This window comes from Leopardus geoffroyi, chromosome B4, assembly GCF_018350155.1.
Source record: "Leopardus geoffroyi isolate Oge1 chromosome B4, O.geoffroyi_Oge1_pat1.0, whole genome shotgun sequence".
Lineage (NCBI taxonomy): Eukaryota > Metazoa > Chordata > Mammalia > Carnivora > Felidae > Leopardus > Leopardus geoffroyi.
Window position 1 is genome coordinate 129,112,710 of NC_059341.1, and position 20,762 is coordinate 129,133,471.

At 50.3% G+C, this 20,762-nt stretch overlaps 1 protein-coding gene across 3 annotated transcripts in view; it reads right to left on the reverse strand.

The window, feature by feature from the left end:
• LARGE1 (LARGE xylosyl- and glucuronyltransferase 1) overlaps positions 1 to 20,120 on the reverse strand; it is a 543,301-nt gene extending 523,181 nt beyond the window's left edge. Inside the window, exon 1 of one of the 3 annotated variants that reach the window (XM_045467269.1) lies at positions 19,857 to 20,120. The gene's annotated coding sequence lies outside the window, so the exon portion shown is untranslated. Of the gene's footprint in view, positions 1 to 17,273; positions 17,811 to 19,856 lie in introns of those variants that run through there. The other 2 variants (XM_045467268.1, XM_045467270.1) reach the window with 2 other exon arrangements.
• Positions 20,121 to 20,762: the final 642 nt, after the last annotated feature.

A 20,762-nucleotide genomic window follows, 5' to 3' on the forward strand; every position in this document is an offset into this window, starting at 1 on the left:
GCGCCAGATCCGAACGCTCACTAGGTACCAGAAACCAGGAAGAAGACACATCTAACATCTCATAGGGCATTCAGCCGTCACTCAGGGGATATGTTTTCTAGAGTGCTCTCGGACGTGACTGTGTTTGATCCTTACGCTGAAGATGGGAACAGATAACGGACCCTGTGAAAAGGAAAAATAAAGCTCGGGGAGCAAGGGGCTGACTTGTGTCCTCCCTCCCCCCCAAAAGGTATGTTGAAGTCCTAACCTCCAGGACTTCAGAATGTGACTACATTTGGTAACAGGGTCTTTACAGAAGATTCCAGTTTAAATGAGGTCATTAGGATGAGTCCTAATCGAAAATGACCGGTGTCCGTACAAAACGGGAAATTTGGACACGGAGCTGTGCACAGAGGGCAGACAGTGTGCAGACACACAGGGAGCCGGTAGCCATGTGACCAGAGTGATAACAGCCAAGGATCCAGGCAAACCCTAGAAGCTAGAAGGGACAAGGAAGGGCCCTCCCCTAGGGCTGTCAGAGAGAGCATGGCCCTGCCGACACCCTGAGATGGCCTCCAGAACTGTGAAACTTGTTTTAGACCACCCAAGCCCAGTTCCAGAACTTTGTTACAGCAGCCACAGGAATCCCATACAGAGAAGGCAAGTGCCTTGCCCAAGGCTGAGCTAGTGAATAACAATAAACCATGTTCTGCCCAAACTTCCACCTCCTGAGTCCTAGTCTCCCAGGGACGGTGACCCGCTTTCAGTGAAGACAATCCCTAAATCGCTTACCGCAACCCACGCTGGCATATGAAGGGGTGTTACTCTGTGGACGGATTTTTCAAAACTTCATCCTCTCTCCGGGCAACATACGTACCCTTCAACCACGTCCTGCAGCAGAGGGCTTTCCTAAGCAGTAAGTACTGAACTTTCTGGATTGTAGGTAAGCACAGTTTGGGTGGGACATCTGGGGGTTTTGACATGAAAAGACTACAATTTGAGAGGCGGCTGCTCACCCCCCCCATCTTTTCAGCTGTGATGCTCCATCAACAGACCAGATGTTACTAGTCTCAGTTGTTCCTGGTCTCAGTAACAACCACTCAGCAAAGGAGAATAGCTGACAGGTTTGTCACCTGCCGACTTTAGAGATGAGCCCGGAGTGTGAATGGAAAGTGATTTCGGCCCTTTTAGGGACTTGGGTCAAGGTGACTCATAAAACCCCTCACTTGCAAATTCTGTTCCCTAAGACACAAAATACAGGATGGCGAGATTTCTCCTTCACACACACCAGCCTGGGCACAAGGGGGGCCCAACAGAGCTCAAGGTCAAATAATGCACCTGCTCCAAGGGAAAGAGTAAAGGAAACCGGCTTTGGCCACCAGCTGTTGAGCTAATGCAAGAATCCTGCCTCAACGCAGCCTCTTACCCAGCTTTGCAAAAAGTCCTAAAACTCGTTCCACAACCCAAGTTCACCCTCAGGGAATTTCAGGGAAACTGTTACCTGAACAACACTGGCAGCTGAGCTTAAGGAGGTGAAAGGTCCAGGTCCCACCACGGGATCCCAAGCATTTCTACTCCTATTAAGGGGACGAGTTACCCAAATCACAGAGTCAAGCTTACCACCCTGTAATGGGTTGTCTGCATTTCATTCGCGAATCTGTTACCAATTTGTGCTTTAAACAAGGTGTGTGCATTAGTATTATTTTTCAAAATATAACCCATTCACAGAGTTGAAAGACAGGATGGTGTTATGGGCTGAACTGTGTCTCCCCTCCCCCCTCTCCCACCAAATCCATAGGCTAAAGTCTTAACCTCCAGGACCCCAGAATGTGACTGCTTGTGGAGGCCATCTCTTTAAAAGAGATGATTTCCCTAATCCAGTTTGACTGGTATCCTTATAAAAGGAGATGGATACAAATCATACTTAGAGGGACCATGTGGAGACGGTGGGGGGATGGCCACAGACAACCCAACAGAAAAACCTCCAAAATAACAAGCCTGCTGAGACCTTGATCTTGGACTTTTAGCCTCTAGAACTGTGGGGAAATAAATGTTGTGTCAGCCCCCCAGTCTGCGGTCCTCTGTGACGGCCGCCCAAGCAAACTGACACCCGTGAAATTCCACATTTTTTAATTTCTTTTCTTTAATCACATAACTCACGGTCTTTAAAAATCACAGAATACACTATGTCAGGGATTTTTTTTTGGCATTTCTTTCAAAGTCTTGAAACTACCAAAGCAGGGAACAGAAGGTATCACTAATGTCACTGTGTCATTGGGCACATGGGTATCCTAACCTTGAAAGTGTTGGCTGGTGGCGGGGGTGGCGGGGGGGGGGGGGGGGGGGGTTGGCGGGTTGGTGTAAGGGAAGCTTACCCAGGAGAATAAAAGGGTTTTAGAGACTTGTGGTTAGTTTGATATGACTTCAAGATCTCCAGGCTCATCTTCCCACTGGGCATTTGGGGGGCATTTGGTTGGCCAGCTTCTCTTGGCAACCCCTCCCCACTCTCTGAGCAATTCAACCAGGACTGGTCACTTTCCCCCCAACCAGCCCCAGGGCTTCATCTCAGCCCTCCTAACAGATCATGACCAAGACTCCCACCACGCCTACTGGGGAAGAGACGCCCTCCTTCAGCTGTGATGGCGAGGTGAGTACGATGTAAGCCTAAGAACCAACCATCCTGCCTTCCCATGAGGACACTCTACCCGAGAACAGAGCCAACAGATAAGAAAGCAGAGCCAAGAGACAGAGTAATGACTTCCTGAGGACTGGATCCAGCACTTCCTGATGCTGCCCTCTATTTTTCAGTTACTTAGGCAGATAAAGTCCTTTTTTTTTTTTTTTTTTTTTTTTTTTTTTTGCCTAACACCAGTATGAACGGGGTTCCCACCATTTATGCATGAAATAGTCCTCACCGAGCCACTGAGGCATTCTGGTATTCATGATCACATGTCTTGCTCCCTACGTAAAAGTTTCATCAAAATTCAAAGTGTGTTTACATTTGACTAAAACCCCACGTAATGTCAAGTGTGCTTAACTTGGAGTGCAATGTATGAGCTTTAGGAGACATTGATGTCTCTGAAATTCTAAGAAAGAAAAAAAAATTTAGGTGCATCAGAGTCTGTGGCAGAAACCCAACTTAGAAGCTGTCCCCTCCAAACTTCAGTATCTGAGGCGGGGGAAGGACAGTACAATGATCAGGCTATTTTTTGAATTCTGAAAGTTGAAAAACTTGCACCACCCTGCCTATTTTTAGGCTGATATCTGAAGTTCTTCATCATAAACTAATTTCTAAGGACAGAATTCCCAGCATATCATATAAACAGTAACACTTTAAAATAAAACCTTAACAAAATAATAAATAAATAAATAAATAAATAAATAAATAAATAAATAAAGTAAAACCTTCACATCACATCTTTAAACAGAATCTAACCATCTGAGCCCCATCACTCATTTTTAAAAATTCAAGAGCAAGTTATTTTTTTGGAGATTGGAAACATTTACATCATTCCTCAGCATGACAAAGGGGCCCAGATGTCCTGCTTGAACACCAAGTTTAAACAGGTGAGAGACTGAGTCTGCAAAGGGGTGCCATACGGCAGTGGCTGCATTCACAGAAGGTTCCTGCCCGCCAATTTCAAACAGTTCCTCTGTTTGGTGCCTCTTGAAGGGTTCTCTACTCAAGAGCAGTGCACCAGAGGGAGATTCGTGTTGGGTAAGAGATGTCCCTTTAAAAACAGGGGAAGACTTGGGGGGGTACCTGGGTGGCTCAGCTGGTTAAGCGTCCAACTTCGGCTCAGTTCATGATCTCACGATTTGTGGGCTCAAGCCCCATGTCGGGCTCTCTGCTGACAGCTCAGAGCCTAGAGCCCGCTTTGGATTCTGTGTCTCCCTCTCTCTCTGCTCTCCCCCACTATCGATTTGTCTGTCTGTCGGTCTGTCTCTGTCTCTCAAAAATAAACAAACAAACAAAAAAAAATCACGGGGGAAGACTGCGAAAATGAAAAGACAGTCCATGGACCTGGGAGCAGTGGTCTCCGTGCAATAAATTTCAGGGGACAGTTCACATGTGAGTTTGAAAATCTGAAAACTGATTCCCTTAAAGCCATCCACATCTGCATACTCCATGGAAAGGCTTCACATGTCCCCAGGGGTGTGTATATCCCAGTGTCAAGACCGCTGGGCTGGAGGATTATGGGACAGAGATTAAGAGGAAATGCTCTACAGACAGAACTGGGGTCCAGTCTCTGGCTTTACACTTAGGCCAATGACCACATCTCTGCACCTCAGTTTCTCCACCTGTAAAATAAAATGGCATAGCTCAGAGGGTTGTAGTTAGCATCAAAAGGTGTCTTGCATGGAAAGTGTATCTCGTAAACACGTAAGAGGCCCTCAGCGGATGGTCTACGACTATTACCACTGCAACTGTTACCATTATTATGGTTACTGTTATTTTAAATACTGTGAAACACAACTTGCTAAGGAAGAGTCCTCTCCTATAGCATTCACTGACTCTCACCTCCTTTGCCAGTCAGGGGTGCCAACTTCCCAATATGAGAAAGGAGCATGGTGGGACAGAAAGCTTCAGAAAAACAGTCTCAGGTGATGAGTGGGCTAGTGTTTGCCGTTACCTTCGGGGCCTCTGCAAGCTTTCTGAGATCTCTGGACAGACCTGAAAAGACAAAGCCTGTGGCCCCCTCCTCTGCCCCAAGAGCCATTGGTTTCCTTCTTTTACCAAGCACGACCACCATAAGTAGTGAGGGAGAGGGGAGAAACGGTGGAGAAGCTCTAAATAATAACACAATTACAACAGCTAATACTTATGGTGGTTTTCTGTGTATGGCTCTGTCCTAAGCATTACAGACACATTAACAGATTTAATGAGCTCAAAAATGCTGTTTCAACAGGAGCTAGGGATAAATCCAAGCAGAAGAAAAAGGGAAATGTCAATAAGTAAGAGCCAGAGAAAGCATCCCTTGGTGTGTATGAAGTCAGACTACTATTGGAAAAGTAGCAGGGCTTTGTGAACCATGAAACCAACTCCCATGCCAAGTGCAAGTTTACAAAGTGTTGCCAGTGCCCAGATCACATACGCCCTCCAATAAAGCCCAGGGTTCATCTATCACTCCTCCCTGATTCGCTAAGCAAACCTACTCACGCGGCACCAATGCCGGGCTTACAAGGGCAGTGTGATAAAAACCCAAACGGACCTCACAAATACTAGAGGTGATTCTAAAAATTCCGACATAAACATGCTGGTTACCTGAAGCGGAGTCTTTGGGTGCTGGGGCTGGGCTTCTGTGCAAGTCTATCCATCCTCCTCAGCCACTGCCCATCACTGCCTGGTAATCTCTCAATCTACTCCAAGTGCCACTCTGCAACTGGTTCTCTAAAGAACGTGCAACGGCATTAAGCCTAGTAAACAATGGAAACCACGGTCAAAGACTCCATCAGCACCTAGGGACCAGCAGCACCACCAGAAAGAATCAAACACTCGAGGGCAAGGTCCACTACGGCTTGAAAGAAAGAGTTGACCTTCTCCATCAGGGTTTAAAAAAGCCTAGGAGGAGAAGAAAGAAGAGGCTAAAGATCAGAGACAACGGAGGAAAGCAGAGAAATGCAACGCTGAGGCAGCAGACACAAGAGGGTGTGGTGAGGGTGATGGCAACATAGTTACACGGAGCAAGACAAGAGGAAGCAGCAGGGATGCAGAGGTTCTTTAAGCGAAACTTCAACATTCAGCCTGGGGGTTTGTGTAAGAGGCACTTCTCTGTCTGGAGAGGTGGCAAGGGCCCCCTCCCCACTTCCACCCCACATTAGCCATGCTGGTCCCTGGCAAGGGTGCATGCCCTCTTTAGACTGCGGGTACCTTGAGAAGGTAATACACACGCACACCCCATGTGCCCCTACAGCACACTGAACACTCAAGGTTCTGCAGGAAAGGGCTGTCTTATGCCTGGACACGCAAATTCGATGAAATCCCAAATAACAATCACTGCCACCACGTACGGAGCGGACAGCACGGTCCAGGCATCCGGGGAAACACTGAAGAGCCCTCAGCCCTAAGATGCCCTCTTTACTGAAAGGCTCCCACACTCCCGGCAAGGCGGCCAGCTTGAAGAGCTAGGAATACAGCGTAGAAAATGCAGAGGCAGAGTCCAGCCCCAGACACAGATGCGGTTTAGCACCCAGAACCAGGAAAAACTTGCAGGAAAGGCTGCCTGTCCTGGGTTGTGAAGGAAAAACAGAGGTGTCAGAGGCAGACAGAGGGAAAGAACTCATCAGAGAGGAGGAGAAACACATGCACAGCTTGGCAGGTTTAGGGGGAAATAGCCAGTAAGGAAAAAAAAAGATAATGAGTGGGGATGCATGAAGGTGGGGGAAGGCGGATGTGGCCGCAGAGAAAGGCAGGGGCCAGTTCATAACAAGCTTTGTGTGTCCTGATAAGAAAGCTGGATGCTTTCCAGTGGCCAATAGCGAGCCGGTGAGGGTAAATACACAGAACATTCTAGAAAAGCCCTCACTCCTTAAAGATTAAAAATAAAGGCTCTCTTATCTAGAAGGGATCAGGCTAGTCGATTTGAAAAACTCTGTCATCCAGAATGGCTTACTCTGCAATTCTGAAAGGTGGGGACTGTAATCTCCCAGCAAGGCCCTGCTCAGGCGGAGAAACACCACCAGTCACGGGACACACAGCACAGCTTCGCTTGTAAGGTGGATCGGGAGCCGGACGTCAGAGCCCCAGTCATTCTGCTCTCAGCTCTCTGCTGCCACTGCTTTAGGGACCCCTCAGGAGGAAAAGAAGAATTTTCTCCATTCCATCCCTTACTATCATCCAGGGCTAGGAAAAACGTTGCTCTCTACCGCGGGGCTCACTTGAACAAAACCCCAGTAAAAGAGGCTCTGGAGGGTGCATTTTGACCCAAGCCCCATCCCCTTGCCCAGCAGAGCCAAGGGAGAAAGTGCCATTTTAAGAACACCGCTAGTGTCACAAGTAAACTTTCCAGGAGGCACCGTAAACCATCTGACTTCTGCACCAATGACTGGGATCAGAGAAAAGTTCAGAAGCTCCTCTGGGCTACCATCCCTACCGTACCAGTTCTGGCCCAGTGGTCTTCAGAACTTCTCGTGCGAACCAGGGCAAAAGCCTGTTCAACGGCCTCCCAGTTTCCATGTCTCCCCACTCCAATCTGACCCCAATACTGTTGGGCTCATCTTCCTAAAACAGAGCTTTTTTTAAAAACTTTTTTTAGTGCTTATTTATTTTCGAGAGACAGACAGAGTGTGAGTGGGGGAAGGGCAGAGAGAGAGAGGGAGACAGAATCCGAAGCTGGCTCCAGGCTCCGAGCTGTCAGCACGGAGCCCGCTGCGGGGCTCGAACTCACAGACCGCGAGATCATGACCGGAGCCGAAGTTGGACGCCCAACCGACTGAGCCACCCAGGCGCCCCTAAAACACAGCCTTTAATACACCATCCTTCTGATCAAAGTCACCCTGCCTTCCAAAAGCCCACGGCCCCAACCTTGCTTGCCAAGTTCACCTCCAACTCCTTGCTGAAAGAAACCCAAGAAATCCTGTCACCCAGAAATACTTACTTGTCCACCTAACGTGGGCCCCTTGACCTCCCTATAATTCTTCTGTTCAGATTTTAACTATCCTGAGTCCAAAGACCCAACTCCAATCCTACCTCCACTGAGTTTGAGCAGCTAAAGTAAACTCCCACCTCCTGTTTCCCATCCGGCTCCAATAATCTACAACCATTAACTGCACTGCCACATGGTTTCTATTCTTGCTCTCAACCGTTGATTTGAATCTTCTCGTTATTTAACTTACCACACATTCTTTAATTTTTTTTTAACGTTTATTAATTTTTGAGAGACAGAGAGACAGAGCACGAGGGTCAGGGGGATGGGCAGTGGCAGGAGGAGAGAGAGGGACACACAGAATCTGGAAGCAGGCTCCAGGCTCTGAGCTGTCAGCACAGAGCCCGATGCGGGGCTCGAACTCCCAGACCGCAAGATCATGACCTGGGCTGAAGTCAACGCTCCACTGACTGAGCCACGCAGGTGCCTCACCACACATTCTTTAAATCTCTCCAAGTATCTTTCTTGAGGGCAAGGACAGAGGGCTTTCAATTTAATTTCATAAATGACTGATTACTTTAGGATTCCTAAGTGCTAGGAGGGTAGCAAGACACACCCATAGGAACACAGATGGGCTAACCCGGCCACAGTGAGGAAATAAGAAAAGGGTAGAGACACTGACAAGATGCCACGCAGAAGACCATATGAGAACATGCCACAGTCTCCCGGGTCTGGGGCAATGCCTCTCCCACTCTGTTCTTCTGTCTCCTAGTCACTAAGAGCCAGACTCTTAGTGACTCTCTTCTTCGACCCCCCAAGCACAACACTGCCAACACACGGTGCCCACTGCCCTTCATGCATGCCCTTGTTAGCATATACCTCCCTCGCCGAGGCTCCCGGGTGATGGCAGGTGATCTCACCCCCGTGTTGCAGATGTCAAGCTGAGGCCTGTACATTATGGGAGTTTATACTGAACGTTGGCTGAAGAGTGTTGGCTTAGTGGATGTGGAATGAATGAAGGAAATGCCATCAAAGACACACAGAGTGCACAGGGCCCCTAGGCAGGAGAGATTCTGACCAAAAGAGGGAGGACGGAAGAGTCTGATCCAGCAAAGGGAAAAGCAGTAACTAACAGGCCCAAGCAAGAAAACAAGAGGCGTTTCTGGGCAACAGCCAATAGGCTAGGACTGGAGAAGACCTACAGGGTCGTAGGGCACACAGCGAGTGTAGACGGGCGGGGAAGCCAGGCAAGGTCAGTACCGAGGCAGCAGACCGAGTCTCAACAGCTCAGGGTCGAGTCCCAGCCCCAGGCTTCATGGCTGTGTGACCTGCGCAAGCCTCAGCTTCCACGCCCAGCAGCTGGGGAGAGCAAGAGTGCCGTGCCCACCACCAAGGGTGCGGGAAGCCAAAACGACACAAAATGACCCACTGGAAGAGTGCCTGCCACAAAGGAGGCACTCGGGGAACGTACTTTTGGGTGTGGAACAAGCTGACATAGAGCGATGACGGGAAGGGAAGGGGGCTAGGGACAGACACCCAGAAGTCACGGGTGTGAAAAGGCAGAGCCACAGGCTACACGGGGTGGTCAGGAAGCTGGGTGCTGGTCCTACCTCCCCTCCGGATAATCCTCCTTACCTCCGGCCTCAGTAACCACAGCTGTGAAAGAAAGGTGTTGGTCTGGGGGGCTCAAGGTCTCCTCCAGCCCTGGTGGCATCTCCACACCGCAGCTCTGCCCCCGATGCAGAGAACTTCCCCGACGTGGAAGAGCCCACGTGCCAGTGATCCATGTAAACAGCGAAAGGAGACCAGACAACAAGATGGCAGTGGAGAGGTCTCCCTACAGGGAGAGAGCAGGCTCCAGCCTTCCTAAGCTTTTCCAAGCCCCCCTCCTCCCCCTCCTAAGAGGGAGCCACCCCCACCCGGCTCCACTCGGGTCACTTCATAATCACCCTCACCAGTGCTGGGAACAGCATCAGCAACAATCCCGCTTTTCCAGGCATCTTCCAGGCCACCTGGCGTGTACATTTGACAGGCTTTAGGGCACGCCCCTTCGTCTGGTGCCAGAAAAAAAGTCAAAATCCTCACAAATTCAGAGCAAAGGAAATCCGCCACACATTTCGGTACTGTACTTCCCTTGCCTTGTTACAAAGCCATCAGTGTTTGAACCACAACAATGACCCCTAAGAGAATTCATTTTGCTGACCTGAAATGTCCTTCACATTTTTAAAATAACATCTTCCTGGAGAGGCCTCGAGTCTGTATGTCTGCTGGTGTTTACTCACTCTCCCTCCCCCATCACCCCCACCCCAGCACTGAAAACACGACCATTTGTTCATTCATCAAACAAACCGTTCTGTGAGAACTGCTTACCTGGTGCAGACCTACTAAGCACCAGGCACCAAGCGTGCAGGCAAGGAAAAGCCCCATCCTGCTCCGTCACTCGGCCTGTGCCTCCCTTGGCTCCTGAAGCAACCAGGAAATGCCATTCCCAGATGAGAGCTGACATCAGTCAAGGAGGCTGGTACACACACAGGCTGGCATATTCAAGATCTATGCAGCCATTCTGGAAACAAAGCAGGGGAGGGGGTGTTTCCCAGTAGCCACAGAAATGTTAACCTTACTCAATAATAAGTATGTGGTCCAACGTATCCAAGGCAATCCCTAGCCACAGAACACTGGAGAGCCCATGACTCCCTGCTGAATTTAAATTAAAAAAAAAAAAAAAAAAAAAAAAGGAGGAAGAAAGAAATCCCCACATGCCCGTGTGCTGCTGTAAATCCCCCTAAATTCTACCGCTTCTGTGGAAAGATCACAACTGGCCTTTCTTCCCGACTGGCCTTGGCACTTTGAAAAAGGACTGTGCAAAGAGCAAACCTCTCCCAGCAGGTCAGGGCTCCGTCTCCATCTTCGCCTGCTGCCTGTCCAAGGCGCAGCCCCATAAGGTGACAAGAGAGGCCAAAATTACCGGTGACACGGGACTTTCCATTCTGGCCCCAGCCTACAACTCCAGGTTGCCCCCAGATTACCTCTGGAGCCATAAGTGCTTCACATTTTATTTCATTCCTAGAACAAATTCTTTTCTGGGAACTTTCATGAGAGATAAAGGAACAAAAAAACAAAACTAAAAGCCCTAGACATTTCAGATGCGGCAAAGGACAAGCTAGTAGGCAAGCATGATTCTGAACATCTCCTACATTTATCTCCTCTCCTGTAGACTGAGAACAAAATTCATTCCATGTCTCCGCAATTAGGAAAACTCACAATCCTGGAAACTCTTACCTAATTTCCTCCTTAAACCGCTTCTGTTTTTGATATATTCTCAGAGGGAGAAGCTCAGTGGGGGCAGTGAAGGGACTCAGGCAGGTGGGTAGTTAGGACTGCCATCTCCGGGAAGACGAGCAGTTAAACAAGTAAACCTGCCCCAAGTAACTAGGTACGTGAGGGGACACTAGGTGCTAGTTAGTGGTTATGAAAGTTAATATAACTACCGTACTTCTCAGTAAAACAGATCCTTATTAGGATCCTTGGCAGGTGAACATAGGGAGTTATTTGTTAAAACATTTGAGAAGTTTATAGTAAAAAAAAAAATCCTTGGTTTTATGGAACAGAGGTTCCCAAAAGCATCCATCATGATTGTCATAATCAAATAATTTGAAATACAATAAAGGAACTAGCCCTTAAAAAGAGTCTTTTATGAATCCCTTTTGTATAATAAAAATCTGGTGTGCCCCAATTACTTATCTTAACGTGTTCACCTTTAAAATCAGATTTCAGGGGCGCCTGGGTGGTTCAGTCGGTTAAGCGTCCGGCTTCCATGATCTCATGGTTTGAAGGTTCGAGCCCCGCATCAGGCTCTGTGCTGACAGCTCAGAGCCTGAAGCCTGCTTCAAATTCTGTGTCTCCCCCTCTCTCTCTGCCCCTCCCCTTCTCGCACTCTGTGTGTATCTCTCCCTCTCTCAAAAATAAACTTCAAATAAATAAAATTAAATAAAATCAGATTTCACAAGGCAAATTCTCCTAAAATACGGCATTCCTATAGTTAGCTTCAAAACTGAAATAATAATGAAAAAAAAAACCCCAAAAACCTTATATTTACACTGCACTCACTTCGAATCTCCTCTTTCCAGTAAGCACTACCCTCTACACCCAGGAGATCAATGTCTGGCGGGGGAAGAGCCTTCTTTCTAGAACACAAATTTGGAAGCATAAAATTAACTTGGTTTTTATTTTTCCCGACTTGTTCATCTACCCAAGTGCTTTTCTGCATCTATTTTTCTTCCAAACATCCCTCCCCCCACACTTGCCCCACAGCTTGACTACAAGGTAACCCGCCCCCACCCCAGCCATATGAAAGGGGTTCCCCTTTCCACATTAGAGTCCAGGCTTTGCAAAATCCCTAAGGGTCAACTCAGCTTTTATCTACTTAAGGTGGAAACAATCAAAATTTTCAGCATTGCTTTTTATCACGAGGTACTTAATTCTCAAGTCGTTCTCAAAGAATAGGTAACATCAAAATCAACTGGCTTCCATATTACATAATAAGTTAGCAGGCAAGTCTAGCTGCTTATGTGTGAATGGCCCAATACATCAGAGAGAGATCAGAGAAGCTACAAGCAACACAGCGAAGACTTTGTGATTCTTTTATTCAGTGTTCCATCCTTGTGGTGTTTTATATTTCCAGGTAAAGTACACCTTTGAACTGGCCAGGCCTCTTCCCGTTTCAGAGTCAGAAATCTTAAGAAGTCCGAACTTTGCCACTAACTAACTTAGGTAATCCCATTCCCTTTCTGGGCTCTAAATTCCTAGTAGCAAGATAAAGAACTCATGTATAGAGAGACAAGGCCTGAAGCCCAGAGACGTCAAGAAGTATTCTAACGTCACACAGCAAGTCAGCAACAGATGATGCAAGGCTAGACCCAGATTTTCCGATTTTACTTAAACCACCCTGCCTCTCACTCAACACAGGTAAAGATGATACAAGCAAACGCACACAGAAGCTTCTTTTACCTCCACTGTCTGGCTCCTATTTCTGAAAACACTAAATATATTTTGCACTGGGGCTCACTGCTGCCACTGTGATTTTCCTTCCTCCCTAACATCCTCCAGCAGCTATACTGTGGTTTTTCTTCACTATACAGTTTCCTCATGCCACAACACACACACACACACACACACACGTACATTTGCACACATGCACACACACACACTCATCCTCATTATTACATTCTTCTCTTTCCAACAGCAAAGAAAGTTCAGGCCACAACTGAGATGATTCAAATACAAGAACCTTGTTCAAGTGCTAAACACGGCCATAACTCTACCCAGAAGCAAATCTGACAAAATGGAATTTGTTGTCACAGAGAAGGATTTTTTTTCCCCCATACTGTATCATTTGTCAAGCAACATTGTCATTTCTCCCACTGCTGCATAATCACATAATGAAAGCCCCAGATGGAATTCTTGTACACAAGAGGGCGGACTTATGGTTGATAAGGGACCCTTCCTTTATTTGCATTGCTAATAGTTTTTTTAAAGAACAGGCAAAGTGCTATATGTAGAAGGATAAAGGACAAAAAAGAGAGTTCCTGTTTCTATTAACAATGTGGCATAATCAACTAGTACTCGAGGATCTTATCCAGAAACCTTTCTTGTTGCCATTTGAATACAAGGAGCATGAAGCTAGTCCCCAGCATGGAATCCTAGGAAATTCTCTCCCTTCTAACACCAAGGCTTTCCCGTCTCCCAGAAATTTTCCAGCCACATCAACTAATGGCTGTGCTCCATACACAGTACATCTTTTAAAGTTCCCATGCTGTTCTTTCCGACTGGGACTCTCTTCCTTTCTCCTCTTCTGGCAAAGTCAAGCTCATCCTTTGCAGAAACCTATACAACGGCACTTAGCTTGTAGTAATGGTTCGATGTCTGCTTCCCTGAACTAAACATGAAACCTCCCTAGCCTCCACACAGAGCAAGGCTGCTTGTGGAGTTAAAAAGAGAAACGTTTTCTAAAATACATTTCAGGGGCACCTGGGTGGCTCAGTGGGTTAAGCGTCCGACTTTGGCTCAGGTCGTGATCTCACGGCTGGTGAGTTCGAGCCCCACATCTGGCTCTGTGCTGACAGCTCAGAGCCTGGAGCCTATTTCAGATTCTGTCTTCATCTCTCTTTGCCCCTCCCCTTCTTGCTTGTGTCCGCACTCTCTTTTTCTCTCTCTCAAATATAAACATTTAAACATATATAAAATAAAATAAAACAAAATATATTGCGTTATGCTGTAACTTTACCAGCTGCTTCCTACTGGGCTCCAAACATCAATATGGTCAAAGAGGAACTCAGCACCCGAGTCCCTCTTAATGTCAAATCCTCTAGAGTAGAGCAGCAAAGCCTCAACAACACTAGTGGATCCTGTGAGGGGGGCTATATTGCTAAAGTGCGTCAATGGCTGGGTGCCCAGAGCTCCCAGTGCCCTGGGACACACACCCCTGACCTTGCATGCTCCCTACTCTCTGAGAACTCTGGCTGCAAAGATGCCTTCACATTATTCACAGACCCTAAGGAAGACCAGTATTCTGCCTCAACTTCTTACTCTCCCTCTGCCACCTGGTGTCCCTAAAATTCACAAGACTTCGCACACACTGTAGGTCCACAGTATATATCTTTTGCAGGACCAGTTTTCACTAGTTGATGCCCAATGGCAAATTTAATAGTGTTTTCCTGCTCCAATCTCCTACCCCCTGGCTATACGGTGCCTATGAGAATCAATCTATAAAGCTTTAATAACAGAAATAAAGCTTTATGCTGACCATTTTCCTTAGACCACAACAATAGCTCCCTTCAAACTACCTAAATATGCACTACACATATGCGTAAAAGATCACAAATGTGGTCTGCCAGACCCCAGGCTGAGTTCAGGAAAGTATAATAACTCATACAGGTTCACAGGTTCCAGACACTAAATCTAATTCCATATGCTGAGTTGGGGCTTTTAGAATCCACTGAGACCTAAATCTTGGTGACATTTGCCTTTTTTGGTGCCAGTGTTCTGAAATGGGTAATCTCTTCTTGGACTCTGCTTCTCACCTTTTTCTGTCTGTTCACCTCTGGAGTCAGCTTTGATAAGGTTTGGCCACTGTGCGTAAGGTAAGCCTGGGCAATGGGGCTTTGTTCTTCAGTGAAATAGAATTATCTTGCAATTCTGCTGGAAGAAACCTAGACACTAATGACTTAATGCTGTTAAAAGTGCAGAGAGCATCTGAGATGAAACCACACTGTCAAATGTTCTATGTGTATAAATACAAGGTGTGTACTTTTAAGGGATGACAAGTGAGAAATTTTAAGTTTGAGGGAGTTGATGCTGGACTCCACTCAGAAGACTGTGGGTGTTCGGTGTAGTCCAAAACCAAAAAGGGGATTACAACCTCTCAGGGAACACAAAGTCAGCATGGTCTGATGCCCAAAGGATGGAATCTGCAAGAGGTTCTGTCTGCCCGAAATGTATAGCCCCTGTAAACTTAGAGACTGTAACTGAGTTTTTTTCAGTCTTGCATAGTACTTTGCAGTTAACCGGTTCTGAGTTGCCTAAATGACACTTTAGATGTGATGAGGCCCATCATTTAAGCATTTGGAATACACTCATTCGTGCAAGCATACATCAGGTACCAAAAAGTCAAGTTCCTGAGCCCTAAAGATACACCATAGCCTTTTGTAACATGGGTCCTTATGTTTTCTTCATTGGTGGTGGAATAGAAAACTAGTCCCCTAGTGTCCTGCCACTGTAGATGGCTGAAAAATGGAGATACTCCTGCAATCAGCATCCACAGTAAACCACAGCTCAGGAACCCAAGAACGTAGGGAAACCTTCATATCATCCCAATGAGATGGAGGTCCTCTGGGACCTATGAGGAGCCAGGAAAACTTTTCATTTCATTTCCAAGGCCCTTCTAGTTCTGCTTCCAAAGTCAATGCGATCTGCGTTATCTTACAGCCAAAAGTTAACCCACCAGCTAGCACATTTCACTACCTGAAGGAAAAGGGCCCACTCCAGAGTGATCCCATCTTCTCCCTGAAAGATGAAGGGAAAGATGATCCCTTCCCTTTATCCTGTTAGGGGAATTTGTTTCCTTTCCTCGCCACCCTTGAAAACCCACTAACATGTAGATCTTCAGGACTTTTGCCTCTCTGTTCCAATTAATTTTCTTCCTGGTATGGAAGTAACAGGGCCTGGCTCGATAAACGTGTGTTCTCTTCAAACAATTTTCACTGAAGGAAAACACTCTTCAAATATAAAGGTTCACTAAAATGTGTGAAACCTTAAAGCCAGGTTTTGTTTTGTTTTGTTTTGATCCCCAGTGAGGACTCATGCCCGCAAGCAATTCATTCATGTCACCCATTTGTGAGAGATGAGAAAAGAAAACACCACTTATTCCTTTCCTTATTTAGAACCTTCCCCTGTCTTAAGTCTACCAAAGCTGATTCCTGGGGAGGGCAGACAGGAGAAGTGAGAAAAATTAGCCTGAGGTGACTACCTCCACGGAGTGAATAAGCACTCTGGGTTTCCACCTGTGTCTGAGAGGGACCGATCTGCATTTAGGGGAGGTGACTTTGGGGGAGGTGACGGACCCACCAGAAGTCCCACCTCATCCCCCAAGAAGGAAGCAGGAGCCTGAGTGCTCTCTAGGGCAACTTACATAAGACCCTGTAAAACTTCCTGTGACATTCACGGAAAATGTAAGCTGCTATTTTGCTCCCTCAGGAGATCATTTTAATGGACTGAGTGACAAAATTCACGGATTCGGGATTCAACAGAAACCTGCTCAACCGAGGTACATCAGCTCAGGGACGGAAACAATCCATCCCCATTAAACAGGGTCACCGGGGGGATGGAGTCAATGTAGGAGAGACAATCTGTTCCTTCCTAAGTGACCCATTTAAAATCAGATTGTTCCAGGGAAATCTCATAGGCTTAATAAATTTCAAACAGGCAAGGACAGGCTTATAAGACTGAGGTTCCTTAAAAGGAAAACTTTGAAGAAAGTAATACAGCAATAAACAAAATAAGGAAGCACCAACCTTGGGAGTCAGCCACTCTAGCCTTCAGCAACAGAGATATTCACAAGAATACTTGGATCGCTATATACTGATCACTCCCCACGAGCAGGTTTGTGGAAACAGGACTGACACTCTGGTTAGGTTTCCTCTCTACAGATGTCCCCGCCACCCAACCACTCTGTCCTATAGAGGGACTGGAAAGCTGTGGCGGCTCACCCTAAATCGCCACGACTCTCTACAACAAGGAGCAAAGAAAAGTTCTTCACAGCATCACACCAGGAAAGGCAGGTGAGGATCACCGAAGAGGGGCAGCTAAAAACACAGCAGGTTCCCCAAAGCACAGGTGCCCAAAGCTAACAAGCTGCGGGGGGTTTGGGGGGGTGGGCGCGGGCACACCACCTCCCGGTGCTGAACAGGAAACTCCTCCTTGCTTGCTCCCCGTTAAGCAGCCTATGTGCCTAGGAGCAAGACAGTCCCTGAGAAGGGTCCTGGGGACATCAGAGACTTGGGGACTTGTACTTCCAGCTTGTCCAGGGTTCCTGGCCCAGACAGCTGAGGGTGTGCCCTCACAGGGGGTACCAGCTACAGGTTCGGAGAACTTGTCCGGCGCCGCTCACCAGGGCGTCCCCGGGGCGGCTCTCAAGCACCCCCGGGCTCTTACCTTGGCCGTGACTGCCGCCAAACACAGGGGGACCGCGGAAGAGATGGGTGGCGCGGCGGCGCCGCCGCCGCCTACAAGGCGCAGAGGGTCCGGGTCGGGGTCCCAGCAGGCGCTGCCCTAGCTCAAGCGGTGGTGCCAACCGCAGACTTCGGGGCGGCCCCCGGCTCCAAAAGCTGCGGGGAGGGTCCGGGCCGCCCAGGCTGGGCACAGTCCCTTCTTCCTCTCCCTCCGGCGCCGCTGCCTGGAGCTGCTCCCCGCCCTAGGGACTCTTCAGAGCCGGGGGCGCCCCGCACGGGTAGGGGCCTGCGTCCGCCTCGGGCCGGGTCTGGGAAGAGGGCGCTGGGGAGAGACGCGGGGCGGCCGCCGGGGCCGGCTCCACCTCCCGCGCTCCCCGCGGCTTCGCCCCCTCAGGGCAGGGCCTGCCCGCTCCCGGCCCCGCGAGGCGAGCGCGGCCGCGCCCCCAGCTTCGGGCGCCCGGGCTCCGCGCGGCGGCGGGGCAGGGGCAGTCTGGCCGGGCCGGACGCCGAGCGCGGCGGCACGGAGGCTGCAGCCGGCCGCGGCGCCCCCTCCCCCCGGGCCTGCGCCGCCCGCCCGCCCGCGGCTCCGCGGTTAGGAGGCGCTGGAGAGGGCCTCGCCCCGGCCTGGGGCGCGGGGCCGGGGGCGCGGGGCCGGGGGAGGCGCCCCGGGAAGGTCACCGGAGCGGAGGCGCTGCGCAGCGCGGTGGGTGCGGGGAGCCGGGGCGGGCGGCCCCGCTGCCGCCGGGAGCGCTCGCCGGCCTCGGCCGCCGCCGCCGCCGCCTTCGAGACGCGCCGGCTTCCCCGAGAGCCGGGCGCTCGGAGCTGGGCTGCCGCTGCAGCCGCCGCCGGCAGCCGGGCGCCGCTGGCCGGAGCCGGCGCGCGATCCCCGCCTCCCGCGCCCGGCCAGGCGGGGGCCGCCGCGCGGAGGCCCGCGGGGGGAGGGGGGGCGCGGGCGGGCGCTGGGGTCCGGGCTCCGGGCTGGCCCCGCCGCCGCGTGCCCAGAGCTCCGGGCTCGCTCAGCAGCTGCAGTGACTGTGTGTCTGTGTCATGTCTGTGCAGCTGGGGGGGACCGCGAGCCCGGGCCGGGCTCCCGGCGGGGGGCGGGGCCAGCGCGCGCCTGGGCGCCCGCCTCCACCCCGTGACGGCGCGACTGGCCAATAGCAGGCGCCGCAGCCTCACGGACCGAGAGGCCGCCCCGGCCTGGGCTCCGCCCCCTCCCGCGAGGCTCCTCCCTTCTACTTCTCCAGCTCACTCGCACGCGGGCGGAAGCAACACCCGGAGCCGGAATCTCGGCCCGGGTTGGGATGAAAGGGTGCTAGCTGGGAGCTCCCCGCCCTTCTCCCCCCACCCCGACCGCCCCCGGCCGCCTCGGGCTTGGCCAGCCTCGCGGAAAGAGGGGGAAGGGAAGAGGGACGGGTCCGCAGCTGCCGCTGTCGTGACGCCGGCAGGCTCACAGGGCGGTACAGCCTGCCCACTCCCCCTTGGACAAAACCGCCGTCGTGGGAAGTAGGAAGTTTCCCCGCCTCCACTTCTACTCTGGTCGCCGCTTCTCTCCGACGTGGGCAGGGTATGGGGCAGCCTGCGGCTGCGAGGAGCCACGATGAAGCGCTCGGACACATTATTTGGAGCTCTGTATCTAAGAATCCGGTCCAAAGCTCCCAGTTCTTTCGGGAAAACTGCATTTCTTTGCCCCCACCCCCAACACACACACGCTTGCACGCACGACATGCCCCTCCCCGTTCCAATTTCATTCTTGCTCTCCGTCCTGGCAAAAGAGCCCCGCGCGCGACATCCCACTGAATGGACTTCCAAAGCCTCCCAGTCCTAAAGCCGCGAGTGGGGCGCCGAGAGTCCTCTGAAGCTACGGAAGGAGTGGGTGAAACCGGCAGGCCAAAGGGGCCAGTGGTGTGAGAGTGAATGGGAGGAGGAGGCCTGGAGAGAAAACCCAAAGGAGGGGGAAACAGGCCCGGAGAGGAGGAGAACGCAGAGGGATGGGCAACTCTGACTGGGAGACCCGAGCTCCGGCGCGCGATCCAGCTCCCGGGTTTTTCCTCAGCTCGGTCCCAGGGCTTCTGGGGTCCCCTTCTCCACCCCACCCCCCCCAGTCCCGGGTCCCCACCCCTCCCCAGCCCGGCGAGCCCCGGGTCCCAGCCTCGCCTCCGCTCGCCTCTCTCTCGGCCCTTGGGTGCAGATGAGGCAGCGGGAAGCCCACAGTACTCCAGGAAGGGGCAGGGGAAGGATGCAAAAACGGAGATAAAGTGCAAGGCGTGGGGTGGGAGGGTGCATAAGACAAGGATGCCGAACTCGGGCTGCGGTACTGACCACACTCCCCAGAGGTCAGGCTGAGGGCCCCAGGGTTTTGAGGTCCGGCCCCTCGCTCCGCTTCGGACCTGGCTCCCGCCAAGTAACCCCGCTCTTGGCCTTCAGCTCGACGCATCCGGGACCCTTCCGCCATCCCCTCCCTTTCCTCCAGCCTCTTTAGGCAAAGACCCGCGGCCTCGGTGCTCCCCACCCCACCCCTCGTGCACCGCCACCGGCTCTCCCGCAGCTCTGGAGCGCTGTTTACCTAATCTCAGCGGCAGACCCAGCAAAGGAGAATGCAAAAAGACGGTAGCGGTTACACAGCGGCGTCCCCGGCGAAGAAGTAAAACACGTTTGCACTGGAGCTTCTGGATAAGTTAACTGCGAAGCCGGGGTCCTGCTGGCTTATCTCCGCGGGGATGAGTCTCACCCTGCACGTTTGCAGGGATAGGAGATCGTTATCTGGTTTTGATGTCACTACCGTGTCGGAGAAGAACATTAGATGATAAAATATTATCTAATATCCTAGAGACCATTAAAGTGTCAAAGTTTAATGTCAATCCTTTTAGCTCGAATGCTGCTTCCTTCTTCCTCTGACGTGCAGCTCTGTTCTAGAACGCGCTGAAAACAAGGGGATCATTTTTATTCTGCGGGTCGACCGTGCTTCCTACTCTTCCTCCTCCCGTACTCCAACCACATTCCCCCCCCCCCTCCTGCCCTGGAATTCGGTAAAGTTAAAGCAAGAATTTGGGCTTTCTTTTTATTCATTGCTTTGCTTCATTTCATTAGTGGTGTAAAAATGCATTATTACAACACATTAGCATAGTAATAAGGTTAACGTTACCGAGGAAGGGGAGGGAGACCTGAAATTTACAAGCAAAGAAAAAATAATGGAATAATATCAGAAACTAAAAGATAAGCATGTGGTAAAGAAACATCTCCATTATAATTACCCAGTATATTGCATTCTCTAGATTGGATTTTAAAGAGAAAAATATGACCATAGTGAGGGACAGAGCAATACTCACTCTGGTCAATAAGATACATTAAAGATATATTTCATTATTAGGGGATTTCACAAAAATTACTTGCATCAGTCAATAGGCACCCTAAATGGGTAGAAGCTTTGCTCTCTCAATGTAATGTTGCAGTTTTGAACTCAGTAGCCTAT